Source organism: Aquarana catesbeiana, linkage group LG02 (genome assembly GCF_042186555.1).
Source record: "Aquarana catesbeiana isolate 2022-GZ linkage group LG02, ASM4218655v1, whole genome shotgun sequence".
NCBI lineage: Eukaryota > Metazoa > Chordata > Amphibia > Anura > Ranidae > Aquarana > Aquarana catesbeiana.
The window spans coordinates 536431435-536450325 of NC_133325.1; the positions used below are offsets into that span (position 1 = coordinate 536431435).

At 41.4% G+C, this 18891-nt stretch overlaps 1 protein-coding gene and 1 pseudogene across 4 annotated transcripts in view; one reads left to right on the top strand and one right to left on the bottom strand.

Annotated features, from left to right (window-relative positions):
* SLC6A17 (solute carrier family 6 member 17) overlaps positions 1-18891 on the top strand; it is a 1431819-nt gene that overhangs the window by 1402008 nt on the left and 10920 nt on the right. The window lies entirely within an intron of this gene.
* LOC141130931 (5S ribosomal RNA) lies at positions 3285-3403 on the bottom strand (annotated as a pseudogene).

Here is an 18891-nt window from a genome sequence, read left to right on the forward strand (position 1 = left end):
ATTGCCCCATCAAAACTGCCCCATCATTTTGCCACCATCAAAACTGCCCCATCATATTGCCACCATCAAAACTACCCCATCAGAATTGCCCCATCAAAACTGCCCCATCATATTGCCACCATCAAAACTGCCCCATTAAAACTGCCCCATCATATTGCCACCATCAAAACTGCTCCATCAAAATTGTCCCCATCAAAACTGCTCCATCAAAATTGTCCCCATCAAAACTGCCCAATCATATTGCCACCATCAAGACTGCCCCATCAGAATTGCCCCATCAAAACTGCCCCATCATATTGCCACCATCAAAACTGCCTCATCAGAACTGCCCCATCAAAACTGCCCTATCATATTGCCACCATCAAAACTGCCCCATCAGAGTTGCCCCATCAAAACTGCTCCATCAAAATTGTCCCCATCAAAACTGCCCAATCATATTGCCACCATCAAGACTGCCCCATCAGAATTGCCCCATCAAAACTGCCCCATCATATTGCCACCATCAAAACTGCCTCATCAGAACTGCCCCATCAAAACTGCCCTATCATATTGCCACCATCAAAACTGCCCCATCAAAACTGCCCCATCATATTGCCCTATCCAAGTTGCCCCATCAAAACTGCCCCATCATATTGCCACCATCAAACCTGCCCCATCAGAATTGCCCCATCAAAATTGTCCCCATCAAAACTGCCACATCAGAATTGCCCCGTCAAAACTGCCCCATCATATTGCCCCATCAGAATTGCCCCATCAAAACTGCCCCATCATATTGTCACTATCAAAACTGCCCCATCAGAATTGCCCCATCAAAACTGCCCCTTCATATTGCCATCATCAAAACTGCCCCATCAGAATTGCCCCATCAAAACTGCCCCATCAGAATTGCCCCATCAAAGCTGCCCCATCATATTGCCCCCATCAAAACTACCCCCATCAAAACTACCCCCATCAAAACTGCCCCCATCAAAACTGCCCCCATCATATTGCCACCATCAAAACTGCCCCATCAGAATTGCCCCATCAAAACTGCCCCATCATATTGTCACCATCAAAACTGCCCCATCAGAATTGCCCCATCAAAACTGCCCCTTCATATTGCCACCATCAAAACTGCCCCATCAGAATTGCCCCATCAAAACTGCCCCATCATATTGCCACCATCATAACTACCACCATCAAAACTACCCCCATCAAAACTGCCCCCATCAAAACTGCCCCCATCATATTGCCACCATCAAAACTGCCCCATCAGAATTGCCCCATCAAAACTGCCCCATCATATTCCTCTATTATAAATCAGTACATGGTGTGTCTGTCCCCTCCCCCGGGCTCTGTATTTAGAGCTGAGATGCTCCAGCCACCTCCCCCCTTTGTATAACAGAAGCTTTGGTAGCCACGGCAAAAAAAGCAACACAGTACACACTGTTTAAGCGATAAAATTTCCTGAAATTACCACTAAACAAACAGCTTTTTCACAAAAAACCTTAAAGATATCAAACTGAAAAGATATAGCCAGATAGCTGAATATTTTGTGAACATTTTAAAATTTGTTTGGCATCTGTAGGTGAAAGTATGAAGGAGCTGAAACTTTTGGGAGCGGAAGAAGATTTTAAGGATTTGAAGCATGCTCCCATTGACTTCAATGTTAAAAAAAGCGTTAAAAAGCTTAATATTTAAAAAAGTATAAATAGTAGAAAAAAAGTTGAAAAAGTCCCATCATCAGCTGAAAGAGACGAACATTTTAATAGAATGGTTTTAATAGTTGAAAGTATGCAGAAGTTACGCAGAGCCAAAAAACATACAGAATAACATTAAATAACTAGAAAATGCATTTCCTGGGGAAAATGCATGGGAATGCTGAATAGCTGAATTGCTAAAATGGCCGCCATCAAAACTGCCCCCATCATATTGCCATCAAAACTGCCCCATCAGAATTGCCCCATCAGAATTGTCCCCATCAAAACTGCCCCATCATATTGCCACCATCAAAACTGCCCCTTTAAAATTGCCCTATCAAAACTGCCCCATCATATTGACACCATCAAAACTGCCCCATCAAAACTGCCCCATCATATTGCCACCATCAAAATTGCCCCATCAGCCAAAAAACGTACGGAATAATAAATAAATGAAAACTAGAAAATCCATTTCCTGGGGAAAATGCGTGGGAATGCTGAATAGCTGAATAGCTAAAAATGCCCCCATCATACTGCCCTCAAAACTGCCTCATCAGAATTGCCCCATCAAAATTGTCCCCATCAAAACTGCCCCATCATATTAAAACAGAAGAAACAGACAGCGCAAAACCTAATTACTAAAAACTCAGCAGCTGGACACTGTAGGTCAATATACAAAACCTAAAAAGACATACACAAAATATAGCAGTGCAGCGCTCAATACAGGTCAAATGTATACACATAAAATGTACATATTAGACGTACATAAATAAAACGCATGAGGCAAAGTCCCAAAAAGTATATCTTAGTCCGAGGAGATCAAAAGCTGCCCACTTGCAGAAGGGGGATCCCTCAGTTGGCAAGGAAAGGGTGCAATGATAGGATAAGATTGTATTCGTTGCATCACCACCAATGTGAACCTCCACCAAGGGTCTAGGCTGCTCACCTTATTGAGTGGACCTTCTGCGTTAACAGCAAGGTCACTCATGCATTCCCTTCCACAGGGTAGATTATGGAGATAGGGGTCCACATGCAGTATCCCAAATTCAGTCTCATCGGTTGATATATATCATGTTAAAAACAAAAATAACAGGACATAGTGCTCTCCATACGAAAAGGTATAAAATTTATTAAATAAAAAAAATATTACACACAAAGCAAGCACTGTTTCCCAGTGCAGGAATATACAGCATAAAATGAACCAGATGGGTGGCTGTACTGACATCACAGAGCCCCTCGCACGCGTATCGTCCGTGTGGACTTCCTCAGCGAATCTGATTGGGGGCCCGTGTGTCAGCTCTTATATCTAATCCTGGTTCCACATACAATTCATGATGATACTGGAAACCCCGCCCACTCTCCAATAATACACAGGTGAATGGACTTAACTACTAAGTAGTAGAGAATCAGGAGTGGCTACAAATCTAATAGGGCACAAGCAAGCTGAATACACTGATAACTTACTGATAGGCAGCCACCTTTCCTCCCATGTTATGAGCTAAAGCATTTCCAGGTCAAGTCCTTATCTTCCAATAGCAGTGAACACTGCGGTGTCCTGAAAGACAGCCCGCCCCCATTTCCGGGTCAAAAAAGAAAAAATGTTTAAGCCTACAGCACATGGTATTCCCAGGCAGTCTCCCATCCAGGTACTAACCAGGCCCCACCCTGCTTAGCTTCCAAGCTCAGACAAGATCAGGCGCTTTCAGGGTGATGTGGCTGTAGTGTGGTGGTGTGGCTCCCAGTGTTGCCAATCTATTTATGGCTCACTGGGAGGAGAAGGCAGTCTATAAGAACAAACCCCCGGAACTGATATGCTACCAGAGGTATATTGATGACCTTATCATGGTCTGGGAAGGGGACAGAGATAGTCTGGACGCGTTTGTATCCAGGCTTAATGACAATAACAAAAATATAGTCCTCTCGTGGAATCTCAGTACAGAGAGGGCGGTAATTTTGGATCTTGAATTGTCAAAAAGGGGTGACCGCATCAATATGGTCACCCATTTTAAGGCTATTGACCGAAACGCATTTATCCCTGTTGAAAGCTGCCACCACAGTAAGTGGCTGTGCAATATCCCTAGAGGACAGTTTATACGCCTCAGGCGGTGGGGGATTTTCTATCACAGTCACAGACTCTTACCTCTAAGGTTCACCGAGAAGGGTTATGATAAAAATAAGCTAGTCCAATAATTGGATAATGTTGTGACTCTTGATAGGAAGGTACTGGTGTCGAATGCCCCTAGAGTAGCCCAGGGTGAGCCTAAACAGATCAGGATGATCCTTGATTTTAATATTCAGCACAAGCAATTTGAAAAGATAGTACAGAAACATTGGCCCATTTTAAAACTTGACAGAACCTTGGGTCCGGTCCTCCCAGACCGACCATTGTTTATTTACAAAAGAGCTCCTTCTCTTAGAGATAGACTTGCTCCAGGGGTGATAGATCCCCCGGTTTACCCGGTGAATAGAATGCTTGGCTTCCTTAATGGCTTTTATGCCTGTGGACACAGTCCGGTGTGTAAACAGGCTAGAAACAATGTAAAGAAGAGGAAGGAATTTGTGGCTTTTGCCACGGGTAAAAACTACAAAATCAAGGATTTGATTATGTGCAACACTGCCGGGGTGGTGTATATGTTGCAATGTAAGTGTGGTTACCAATATGTGGGTAGGACTTCTAGGCCCTCCATGTAAGAGTCAGAGAACATGTTAACAACATTAAACGAGGACTCCGCACACACAATGTCTCCAAGCACTTCCGACTTTTCCATAACCGCAGCCCTGCAGGGCTGAAGTTCTGGGGAATAGAGAAGGTAACGAAGCATCGGAGGGGTGGGAATTTCATACAGCAGCTCAGTCGACGAGAATCTTTTTGGGTATTTGAGACAAAGGTTGGGGTCCCTTTAGGGTTGAACGTTGAGTTTGACCTTAATTGTTTTATTTCAGACCGTTAGTTTATGTTGGTTTCTAGCCCCTTACCATTTAGAATATTGGTCCATAATGTATATTTGTTTGTGGTATATGTATACATTCTAATTGTATTTGTGTACAGATGAGGTGGTTGTACTGATGTCTTTTTATTATAATTTTTCTATCAAATTTATATTCATATTTTTAACCCCTGTAGGTCCTACACGATATTACATGGGGTGGCGATATATGTATTTTGACTTTTTCCATTTCACTTTTCGTATATCCCTCTGGTGACAACTGGGAGGGAATAGCATTTGTTTTTGGTACACATTCTCCATCTGGAAGAGTGTGTAGGACACCTTAGGATGGATTCTGCCATAAGGGAGGGGGGTGACTTTATGAACTTCCCCCATATGCTTCAATTATAGCCTCTTTGGGGTATGCCCATAGGTACTTTTTGAGCAGCCTCCCTCCTCTTAGCTTTATAACTATATTACATTATTTTTATAATAATTTTTACTTTATTATAATTATTTTTTTATTAACGTTAGCCTTGTTTCTGCTCCCTATGTCTCTGATTAGTTGCTAATTTTATGTTAGCCTGCTTGCCATTGTGGGTGAATGTTGTTATTACCCACGCTGACAGGCCAGAGGAATGAAGGAGGCGCTCTTGGGAGCGATTTCATGTCGTTGCCAAGGAGACTGGAGATTGCATCTCGATCTGTCCAGGGGGTGACGTGGAAGGGAGGGGCAGAGCACGCATTGCGTCTGCGCTCCCTGTTGCCATTCACTCTTGTCTGATCTTGGAAGCTAAGCAGGGTGGGGTACCTGGATGGGAGACCGCCTGGGAATACCAGGTGCGTAGGCTTAAAAAAATGTTTTCTTCTTTTTTTTTTTGACCCAGAAATGGGGGCGGGCTGCTATTGGAAGATAAGGACTTGGCCTGGAAATGCTTTAGCTCATAACATGGGAGGAATGGTGGCTGCCTATCAGTAAGTTATCAGTGTATTCAGCTTGCTTGTGCCCTATTAGATTTGTAGCCACTCCTGATTCTCTACTACTTAGTAGTTAAGTCCATTCACCTGTGTATTATTGGAGAGTGGGCGGGGTTTCCAGTATCATCATGAATTGTATGTGGAACCAGGATTAGATATAAGAGCTGACACACGGACTCCCAATCAGATTCGCTGAGGAAGTCCACACGGACGATACGCGTGCGAGGGGCTCTGTGATGTCAGTACAGCCACCCATCTGGTTCATTTTATGCTGTATATTCCTGCACTGGGAAACAGTGCTTGCTTTGTGAGTAATATTTTTCTTATTTAATAAATTTTATACCTTTTCCTATGGAGAGCACTATGTCCTGTTATTTTTGTTTTTAACATGATATATATCAACCGATGAGACTGAATTTGGGATACTGCCTGTGGACCCCTATCTCCATAATCTACCCTGTGGAAGGGAATGCATGAGTGAACTTGCTGTTAATGCAGAAGGTCCACTCAATAAGGTGAGCAGCCTAGACCCTTGGTGGAGGTTCACATTGGTGGTGATACAATGAATACAATCTTATCCTATCATTGCACAGTTTCCTTGCCAACTGAGGTATCCCCCTTCTGCAAGTGGGCAGCGTTTGATCTCCTCGGACTAAGATATACTTTTTGGGACTTTGCCTCATGCGTTTTATTTATGTACGTCTAATATGTACATTTTATGTGTATACATCTGACCTGTATTGAGCGCTGCACTGCTATATTTTGTGTATGCCCCATCATATTGCCACCATCAAAACTGCCCCATCAGAATTGCCACCATTAAAACTGCCCCATCAAAACTACCCCATCATATTGCCACCATAAAAACTGCTCCATTAAAATTGTCCCCATCAAAACTGCCCCATCATATTGCCACCATCAAAACTGCCCCATCAGAATTGCCCCATCAAAACTGCCCCATCATATTGTCACCATCAAAACTGCCCCATCAGAAATGCCCCTTCAAAACTGCCCCATCAGAATTGCCATATCAAAACTGTCCCATCATATTGCCACCATCAAAACTGCCCCATCAGAATTGTCCCATCAAAACTGCCCCATCATATTGCCACCATCAAAACTGCCCCATCAGAATTGCCCCATCAAAACTGCCCCATCATATTCTTCTATTATAAATCAGTACATGGTGTGTCTGTCCCCTCCCCCGGGCTCTGTATTTAGAGCTGAGATGCTCCAGCCACCTCCCCCCTGTGTATAACAGAAGCTTTGGTAACCACGGCAACAAAAGCAACACAGTACACTCTGTTTAAGCGATAAAATTTCCTGAAATGACCTCTAAACAAACAGCTTTTTCAAAAAACTGTAAAAGATATCAAACCGAAAAGGTATAGCCAGATAGCTGAATATTTTTTGAACATTTTAAAGTTTGTTTGGCGTCTGTAGGTGAAAGTATGAAGGAGCTGAAACTTTTGGGAGTCGAAGAAGATTTTAAGAATTTGAAGCATGCTCCCATTGACTTCAATGTTTAAAAAAGTGTTAAAAAGCTTAGTATTTTAAAAAGTATAAATACTAGAAAAAAAGTTGAAAACGTCCCATCATCAGCTGAAAGAGACGAACATTTTAATAGTTGAATGATTTTAATAGCGGAAAGTATACAGAAGTTACGCAGAACCAAAAAACGTACGGAATAACATTAAATAAAAATCGAATAACAATAGTGGGACCGCTAAAGCATTCCCACTAACTAGAAAATGCATTTCCTGGGGAAAATGCGTGGGAATGTTGAACAGCTGAATTGCTAAAACGGCCACCATGAAAACTGCCCCCATTATATTGCCATCAAAACTACCACATCAGAATTGTTCCCATCAAAATTGTTCCCATCAAAACTGCCCCATCATATTGCCACCATCAAAACTGCCCCATCAGAATTGCCCCATCAAAATTGTCCCCATCAAAACTGCCCCATCATATTGCCATCATCAAAACTGCCCCATCAGAATTGCCCCATCATATTGACACCATCAAAACTGCCCTATCAAAACTGCTCCATCATATTGCCACCATCAAAAATGCCCCATCATATTGCCACAATCAAAACTGCCCCATCATATTGCCATCAAAACTGCCCCATCAGAATTGACCCATCAAAACTGCCCCATCATATTGCCACCATCAAAACTGCCCCATCAGAATTGCCCCATCAAAACTGCCCCATCATAGTGCCACGTTTAAAACGGCACAATTAAAATTGTTCCCATCAAAACTGCCCCATTATATTGCCACCATCAAAACTGCCCCATCAGAATTGCTCCATCAAAACTGCCCCATCATATTGCCACCATCAAAACTGCACCATCAAAACTACCCCCATCAAAACTGCCCCATCATATTGCCACCATTAAAACTGCCGCATCAGAATTGCCCTATCAAAACTGCCCCATCAGAATTGCCCTATCAAAACTGCCCCATCATATTGCCACCATCAAAACTGCCCCAACAGAATTGTCCCATCAAAACTGCCCCATCATATTGCCACCATCAAAACTGCCCCATCAGAATTGCCCCATCCAAACTGCCCCATCATATACCTCTATTATAAGTCAGTACATGGTGTGTCTGTCCTCTCCCCCGGGCTCTGAAATCAGAGCTGAGATGCTCCAGCCACCTCCCCCCCCCCGTGTATAACAGAAGCTTTGGTAACCATGGCAACAAAAGCAACACAGTACACTCTGTTTAATAGCTAAAATGTCCTGAAATTACCTCTAAATAAACAGCTTTTTCACAAAAGCTGTAAAAAATATCAAACTGAAAAGATATAGCCAGATAGCTGAATATTTTGTGAACATTTTAAAGTTTGTTTGGCGTCTGTAGGTGAAAGTATGAAGGCGCTGAAACTTTTGGGAGCAGAAGAAGATTTTAAGGATCTGAAGCATGCTCCCATTGACTTCAATGTTAAAAAAAGTGTTAAAAAGCTTAATATTTTAAAAAGTATAAATAGTAGAAAAAAAGTTGAAAAAGTCCCATCATCAGCTGAAAGAGACGAACATTTTAATAGTTGAATGGTGTTAATAGCTGAAAGTATGCAGACATTACGCAGAGCCAAATAAGTACGGAAAACATTGAATAAAAATCAAATAACTATAGTGGGACTGCTAAAGCAGTCCCACTAACTAGAAAATGCATTTCCTGGGGAAAATGCATGGTAATGCTGAATAGCTGAATTGCTAAAATGGCCACCATGAAATCTGCCCCCATCATATTGCCATCAAAACTGCCCCATCAGAATTGTCCCCATCAAAATTGTCCCCATCAAAACTGCCCCATCATATTGCCACCATCAAAACTGCCCTATCAGAATTGCCCCATCAAAAATGTCCCCATCAAAACTGCCCCATCATATTGCCACCATCAAAACTGCCCCATCAGAATTGCTCCATCATATTGACACCATCAAAACTGCCCCATCAAAACTGCACCATCATATTGCCACCATCAAAATTGCCCCATCATATTGCCATCAAAACTGCCCCATCAGAATTGCCCCATCAAAACTGCCCCATCATATTGCCACCATCAAAACTGCACCATCAAAACTACCCCCATCAAAACTGCCCCATCATATTGCCACCTTTAAAACGGCTCAATTAAAATTGTCCCATCAAAACTGCCCCATCATATTGCCACCATCAAAACTGCCCCATCATATTGCCACCATCAAAACTGCTCCATCAAAATTGTCCCCATCAAAACTGCTCCATCAAAATTGTCCCCATCAAAACTGCCCCATCATATTGCCACCATCAAAACTGCCCCATCAGAATTGTCCTATCAAAACTGCCCCATCATATTGCCACCATCAAAACTGCCCCATCAGAATTGTCCCATCAAAACTGCCCCATCATATTGCCACCATCAAAACTGCCCCATCAGAATTGCCCCATCATATTCCTCTATTATAAATCAGTACATGGTGTGTCTGTCCCCTCCCCCGGGCTCTGTATTTAGAGCTGAGATGCTCCAGCCACCTCTCCCCTTTGTATAACAGAAACTTTGATAACCACGGCAACAAAAGCAACACAGTACACTCTGTTTAAGCGATAAAATTTCCTGAAATGACCTCTAAACAAACAGCTTTTTCACAAAAACTGTAAAATATATCAAACCAAAAAGATATAGCCAGATAGCTGAATATTTTGTGAACATTTTAAAGTTTGTTTGGCGTCTGTAAGTGAAAGTATGTAGGAGCTGAAACTTTTGGGAGCCGAAGAAGATTTTAAGAATTTGAAGCATGCTCCCATTGACTTCAATGTTAAAAAAAGTGATAAAAAGCTTAGTATTTTAAAAAGGAAAAAGTAGTAGAAAAAAAGTTGAAAAAGTCCAATCATCAGCAGAAAGAGACGAACATTTTAATAGTTGAATGTTTTTAATAGCTGAAAGTATGCAGAAGTTACGCAGAGCCAAAAAAGTACGGAAAACATTGAATAAAAATCAAATAACAATAGTGGGACTGCTAAAGCAGTCCCACTAACTAGAAAATGCATTTCCTGGGGAAAATGCATGGGAATGCTGAATAGCTGAATTGCTAAAACGGCCACCATGAAAACTGCCCCATCATATTGCCATCAAAACTGCCCCATCAGAATTGTCCCCATCAAAATTATCCCCATCAAAACTACCCCATCATATTGCCACCATCAAATTGTCCCATCAGAATTGCCCCATCAAAATTGTCCCCATCAAAACTGCCCCATCATATTGCCACCATCAAAACTGCCCCATCAGAATTGCCCCATCATATTGACACCATCAAAACTGCCCCATCAAAACTGCCCCATCATATTGCCACCATCAAAATTGCCCCATCATATTGCCACCATCAAAACTGCCCCCATCATATTGCCATCAAAACTTCCCCATCAGAATTGCCCCATCAAAATTGTCCCCATCAAAACTACCCCATCAGAATTGCCCCATCAAAACTGCCCCATCATATTGCCACGATCAAAACTGCACCATCAAAACTACCCCCATCAAAACTGCCCCATCATATTGCCACCTTTAATACGGCTCAATTAAAATTGTCCCCATCAAAACTGCCCCATCATATTGCCACCATCAAAACTGCCCCATCATAATTGCCCCATCAAAACTGCCCCATATTGCCACCATCAAAACTGCACCATCAAAACTACCCCCATCAAAACTGCTCCATCATATTGCCACCTTTAAAACGGCTCAATTAAAATTGTCCCCATCAAAACTGTCCCATCATATTGCCACCATCAAAACTGCCCCATCAGAATTGCCCCATCAAAACTGCCCCATCATATTGCCACCATCAAAACTGCCCCAACAGAATTGTCCCATCAAAACTGCCCCATCATATTGCCACCATCAAAACTGCCCCATCAGAACTGCCCCATCAAAACTGCCCTATCATATACCTCTATTATAAATCAGTACATGGTGTGTCTGTCCCCTCCCTCGGGCTCTGTAATCAGAGCTGAGATGCTCCGGCCACCTCCCCCCTGTGTGTAACAGAAGCTTTGGTAACCATGGCAACAAAAGCAACACAGTACACTCTGTTTAATAGCTAAAATTTCCTGAAATGACCACTAAACAAACAGCTTTTTCACAAAAGCTGTAAAAAATATCAAACTGAATAGATATAGCCAGATAGCTGAATATTTTGTGAACATTTTAAAGTTTGTTTGGTGTCTGTAGTTGAAAGTATGAAGGAACTGAAACTTTTGGGAGCGGAAGATTTTAAGGATCTGAAGCATGCTCCCATTGACTTCAATGTTAAAAAAAAGTGTTAAAAAGCTTAATATTTTAAAAAGTATAAATAGTAAAAAAGAAGTTACGCAGAACCAAAAAACATACGGAATAATAAAATAATAAAAATAAATAAAATCCAATAACAATAGTGGGACTGCTAAAGCATTTCCAATAATAATAACTAGAAAATGCATTTCCTGGGGAAAATGCGTGGGAATGCTGAATAGCTGAATTGCTAAAACGACCCCCAGAAAACTGCCCCCATCATATTGCCATCAAAACTGCCCCATCAGAATTGCCCCATCAAAATTGTCCCCATCAAAACTGCCCCATCATATTGCCACCATCAAAACTGCCCCATCAGAATTGCCCCATCAAAACTGCCCCATCATATTGCCACCATCAAAACTGCCCCATCATATTGCCATCAAAACTGCCCCATCAGAATTGCACCATCAAAATTGTCCCCATCAAAACTGCCCCATCATATTGCCACCATCAAAACTGCCCCATCATATTGCCACCATCAAAACGGCTCCATCAGAATTGTCCCCATCAAAACTGCCCCATCAAAATTGTCCCCATCAAAACTACCCCATCATATTGCCACCCTCAAAACTGCCCCATCAGAATTGTCCCATCAAAACTGCCCCATCATATTGCCACCATCAAAACTGCCCCATCAGAATTGTCCCATCAAAACTGCCCCATCATATTGCCACCATCAAAACTGCCCCATCAGAATTGCCCCATCAAAACTGCCCTATCATATACCTCTATTATAAATCAGTACATGGTGTGTCTGCCCCCGGGCTCTGTAATCAGAGCTGAGATGCTCCGGCCACCTCCCCCCTGTGTGTAACAGAAGCTTTGGTAACCATGGCAACAAAAGCAACACAGTACACTCTGTTTAATAGCTAAAATTTCCTGAAATGACCATTAAACAAACAGCTTTTTCACAAAAGCTGTAAAAAATATCAAACTGAATAGATATAGCCAGATAGCTGAATATTTTGTGAACATTTTAAAGTTTGTTTGGTGTCTGTAGTTGAAAGTATGAAGGAACTGAAACTTTTGGGAGCGGAAGAAGATTTTAAGGATCTGAAGCATGCTCCCATTGACTTCAATGTTAAAAAAAAAGTGTTAAAAAGCTTAATATTTTAAAAAGTATAAATAGTAAAAAAGAAGTTACGCAGAACCAAAAAACATACGGAATAATAAAATAATAAAAATAAATAAAATCCAATAACAATAGTGGGACTGCTAAAGCATTTCCAATAATAATAACTAGAAAATGCATTTCCTGGGGAAAATGCGTGGGAATGCTGAATAGCTGAATTGCTAAAACGACCCCCAGAAAACTGCCCCCATCATATTGCCATCAAAACTGCCCCATCAGAATTGCCCCATCAAAATTGTCCCCATCAAAACTGCCCCATCATATTGCCACCATCAAAACTGCCCCATCAGAATTGCCCCATCAAAACTGCCCCATCATATTGCCACCGCCAAAACTGCTCCATCAGAATTGCCCCATCAAAACTGTCCCATCATATTGCCACCATCAAAACTGCCCCCATCATATTGCCATCAAAACTGCCCCATCAGAATTGCACCATCAAAATTGTCCCCATCAAAACTGCCCCATCATATTGCCACCATCAAAACTGCCCCATCATATTGCCACCATCAAAACTGCCCCATCATATTGCCACCATCAAAACTGCCCCATCAAAATTGTCCCCATCAAAACTGCCCCATCATATTGCCACCCTCAAAACTGCCCCATCAGAATTGTCCCATCAAAACTGCCCCATCATATTGCCAACATCAAAACTGCCCCATCAGAAGTGCCCCATCATATTGCCACCATCAAAACTGCCCCATCAAAACTGCCCCATCATATTGCCACCATCAAAACTGCCCCATCAGAATTGCCCCATCAAAACTGCTCCATCAAAACTACCCCCATCAAAACGGCTCCATCAAAATTGTCCCCATCAAAACTGCCCCATCATATTGCCACCCTCAAAACTGCCCCATCAGAATTGTCCCATCAAAACTGCCCCATCATATTGCCACCATCAAAACTGCCCCATCAGAATTGTCCCATCAAAACTGCCCCATCATATTACTCTATTATAAATCAGTACATGGTGTGTCTGTCCCCTCCCCCGGGCTCTGTAATCAGAGCTGAGATGCTCCAGCCACCTCCCCCCTGTGTATAACAGAAGCTTTGGTAACCATGGCAACAAAAGCAACACAGTACACTCTTTTTAATAGCTAAAATTTCCTGAAATGACCACTAAACAAATAGCTTTTTCATAGAAACTGTAAAAGATATCAAACTGAAAAGATATAACCAGATAGCTTAATATTTTGTGAACATTTTAAAGTTTGTTTGGTATCGGTAGGTGAAAGTATGAAGGAGCTGAAATTTTGGGAGCGGAAGAAGATTTTAAGGATTTCAAGCATGCTCCCATTGACTTCAATGTTAAAAAAAGTGTTAAAAAGCTTAATATTTTAAAAAGTATAAATAGTAGAAAAAAAAGTTGAAAAAGTCCAATCATCAGTTGAAAGAGACGAACATTTTAATAGTTGAATGGATTTAATAGCTAAAAGTAAGCAGTAGTTACGCAGAGCCAAAAACGTACGGAATAAAATTAGGTGATAAAAATAAACTAAAAAATGCATTTCCTGGGGAAAATGCGTGGGAATGCTGAATAGCTGAATTGCTAAAAAGGGCCCCATCAAAATTGTCCCCATCAAAACTGCCCCATCATATTGCCACCATCAAAACTGCCCCATCAGAATTGCCCAATCAAAACTGCCCTATCATATTGCCACCATCAAACTGCTCCCATCAAAACTGCCCCATCAGAATTGCCCCATCAAAACTACCCCATCATATTGCCACCATCAAAATTGCCCCCATCAAAACTGCCCCATCAGAATTGCCCCATCAAAACTGCCCCATCAGAATTGCCCTATCAAAACTGCCCCATCATATTGCCACCATCAAAACTGCCCCATCAGAATTGTCCCATGAAAACTGCCCCATCATATTGCCACCATGAAAACTGCCCCATCAGAATTGCCCCATCAAAACTGTCTCATCATATTCCTCTATTATAAATCAGAACATGGTGTGTCTGTCCTCTCCCCGGGCTCTGTAATCAGAGCTGAGATGCTCCAGCCACCTCCCCCTGTGTATAACAGAAGCTTTGGTAACCATGGCAACAAAAGCAACACAGTACACTCTGTTTAATAGCTAAAAATTCCTGAAATGACCACTAAACAAACAGCTTTTTCACAAAAACTGTAAAAAAGATATCAAACTGAAAAGATATAGCCAGATAGCTGAATATTTTGTGAACATTTTAAAGTTTGTTTGGCGTCTGTAGGTGAAAGTATGAAGGAGCTGAAACTTTTGGGAGCAGAAGAAGATTTTAAGGATCTGAAGCATGCTCCCATTGACTTTAATGTTAAAAAAGTGTTAAAAAGCTTAATATTTTAAAAAGTATAAATAGTAGAAAAAAAGTTGAAAAAGTCCCATCATCAGCTGAAAGAGACAAACATTTTAATAGTTGAATGGTTTTAATAGCTGAAAGTATGCAGAAGTTACGCAGAGCCAAAAAACATACGGAATAATAAATAATAAAAATAAATAAAATCGAATAACAATAGTGGGACTGCTAAAGCATTCCCAATAATAATAACTAGAAAATGCATTTCCTGGGTGAAATGCGTGGGAATGCTGAATAGCTGAATTGCTAAAACGGCCCGCAGCAAAACTGCCCCCATCATATTGCCATCAAAACTGCCCCATCAGAATTGCCCCATCAAAACTGCCCCATCATATTGCCACCATCAAAACTGCCCCATCAGAATTGCCCCATCAAAACTGCCCCATCATATTGCCACCGTCAAAACTGCTCCATCAGAATTGCCCCATCAAAACTGCCCCATCATATTGCCACCATCAAAACTGCCCCATCATATTGCCACCATCAAAACTGCTCCCATCATATTGCCATCAAAACTGCCCCATCAGAATTGCACCATCAAAATTGTCCCCATCAAAACTGCCCCATCATATTGTCACCATCAAAACTGCCTCATCATATTGACACCATCAAAACTGCTCCATCAGAATTGTCCCCATCAAAATTGCTCCATCAAAATTGTCCCCATCAAAACTGCTCCATCAAAATTGTCCCCATCAAAACTGCCCCATCATATTGCCACCATCAAAACTGCCCCATCAGAATTGTCCCATCAAAACTGCCCCATCATATTGCCACCATCAAAACTGCCCCATCAGAATTGTCCCATCAAAACTACCCCATCATATTGCCACCATCAAAACTGCCCCATCAGAAGTGTCCCATCAAAACTGCCCCACAATATTGCCACCATCAAAACTGCCCCATCAAAATTGTCCCCATCAAAACTGCCCCATCATATTGCCACCATCAAAACTGCTCCATCAGAATTGTCCCATCAAAACTGCCCCATCATATTGCCACCATCAAAACTGCCCCATCAGAATTGGCCCATCAAAACTGCCCCATCATATTACTCTATTATAAATCAGTACATGGTGTGTCTGTCCCCTCCCCCGGGCTCTGTAATCAGAGCTGAGATGCCAGCCACCTCCCCCCTGTGTATAACAGAAGCTTTGGTAACCATGGCAACAAAAGCAACACAGTACACTCTTTTTAATAGCTAAAATTTCCTGAAATGACCACTAAACAAACCGTTTTTTCACAGAAACTGTAAAAGATATCAAACTAAAAAGATATAGCCAGATAGCTGAATATTTTGTGAACATTTTAAAGTTTGTTTGGCGTCTGTAGGTGAAAGTATGAAGGAGCCGAAACTTTTGGGAGCAGAAGAAGATTTTAAGGATCTGAAGCATGCTCCCATTGACTTCAATGTTAAAAAAAGTGTTAAAAAGCTTAATATTTTAAAAAGTATAAATAGTAGAAAAAAGTTGAAAAAGTCCCATCATCAGCTGAAAGAGACGAACATTTTAATAGTTGAATGGTTTTAATAGCTGAAAGTATGCAGAAGTTACGCAGAGCCAAAAAACGTACGGAATAAAATTAAATAATAAATAATAATAAAAATAAATAAAATCGAATAACAATAGTGGGACTGCAGTCCCACTAATAAAATTGAACAACAATAGTGGGACTGCTAAAGCAGTCCCACTAATAAAAATAAATAAAATCGAATAACAATTGTGGGACTGCTAAAGTAGTCCCACTAATAATAAAAATAAATAAAATCGAATAACAATAGTGGGACTGCTAAAGCAGTCCCACTAACTAGAAAATGCATTTCCTGGGGAAAATGCGTGGGAATGCTGAATAGCTGAATTGCTAAAACGGCCCCCATCATATTGCCATCAAAACTGCCCCATCAGAATTGCCCCATCAAAATTGTCCCCATCAAAACTGCCCCATCATATTGCCACCATTAAAACTGGTAGGTGAAAGTATGAAGGAGCTGAAAATTTTGGGAGCGGAAGAAGACTTTAAGCATGCTCTCATTGACTTCAATGTTAAAAAAGTGTTAAAAAGCTTAATATTTTAAAAAGTATAAATAGTAGAAAAAAGTTGAAGAAGTCCCATCATTAGCTGAACGAGCTGAACATTTTAAAAATTGAATGGTTTTAATAGCTGAAAGTATGCAGAAGTTACGCAGAGCCAAAAAACGTACGGAATAATAAAAAACGAATAACAATAGTTCATAACTTTTTTGCATTCTTAAAGGCCCATGCTTATATGTAAACAATTGGTAAATGACTTTTCAGCGGTCAACGGGTACTATCCCGTTGGCTCCCGTGGTGATGACGCTGCAGGAGCCCGCCTCCCATGCTATTTAAACTGTAGAGTCATGTTGCGTGGCCATGCCCTCTGAAGAGGGAATCCCGAAACGCGCCAGCTGGGACCACACGACCGACCAGCTAGAGACAAGCAGCGTCATCCCGGGACTCATTGAGGTGGGCGGGCGTTCTCAGTTACGACCAGCGGTGAGCTGATGCTGTACAAGTCAAAGCTGTTTTTTTACTTCTATTATGTAAGCACAATTGCTTAAGGTGGGAATATATGTGGGTTTGCTATAAATAAACTGTTTTACACTATAGAGAGCCTCCCCTTCTATTTTTTCTACATGTTAATACATGATCTTGACTGAGGAGGACTGAGGGAATCTGGAGGTGGAGGAGCTGATCCTTGAGAGAAAAGGAGCTGACAGGCTTGTTTTTGTCTTACCTCTGGAGGACTGAGGGAATCTGGTGGTGGAGGAGCTGATCCTTGAGAGAAAAGGATCTGACAGGCTTGTCTTTGTCTTACCTTTGGTAAGCTCACATCCATAAGGGTTTTACGCGGTGATGTGGTGATGGTCTAGTTGCTGCACTCCAGAAGAAATATATTCTCTAATTATGATCACTGTCCTCTTCATGCAATGAACTATTCATGTTACCTTTGAGTCTATGCAGCTGACATAATCAGTGTTTTACACTGCTCTGTGTTTTTTATGAACTATCTATTTGGGACTGTGGGTTCTCATACATAGCATTGGACTCTTATATATATATATATATATATATATATATATATATATACCTATAGATATATTTTTCATATGTTTTATGAACATCTACCTCATGTCTACTCTCACCTTCTTGTGAGTTTATATATTACACTGTTAAAGCTCAGTATTAGCGCTGTTAATACTTCCTTCTTATAAGAGAGTATATTGTGTTGTATCATTGTTTTCTTGTTTTTATAACAGCAGCTTTTAATTAGTTTAATTGGACTTTTTCCATCTTGGTTTACTCCATGAGCGCTTGGACCTGAGTTGCTTGACAACTCTGGTATTTGTGTTGTTCAATAATATGAGTTTCTTCTGACTCCTACACTGGTACACACCTTACATTTTTTTTTACGTCTTTGGCCTGTTGGTTTGGGAGGGATTATATCGGGAAAGTGGCATTTGAGATGACTAAGAACATCTGATCGGATGTTTTCTGGTGGGCAGGGAAATATAAGGGCAGTGAAAATTTCCTCCTGGTAGCTAAGGAAGGGTTGGGGGTTTTGGGTGGAGTTGTGGTAAATTATATAGGAGCTGTATATGGGCAAATGAAAAAAATAAATTGCTACTTTTTTATACCAATGGTATGTCTGTCTTGTGGCAAGGTAGGGTTTGAGCATTTAGTCGTTGAAGTAGACTCCCCCCATGAACAAATTGTATTCATGGACGCATGTTGGCTTTTGGATGGGGCCATTCCTTCTGGGGATTTCCACAAAGGTATTATTGTGGATCAAAGACAGCATGTAGACATTCCTTCTGTCCCTCCACTTCACTGCCAGAATCTCATTGTTTCGCAGACTCGCCATCTCTCCTCTTCTCAACTTCATATTGACAAGTCTTTGAGGAAAGCCCTTCCGATACTTTCTTATGGTGCCACATGCTGGCGCCTTCTTCCAGTGAAGGTTGTGGAACAGGGGCAGACT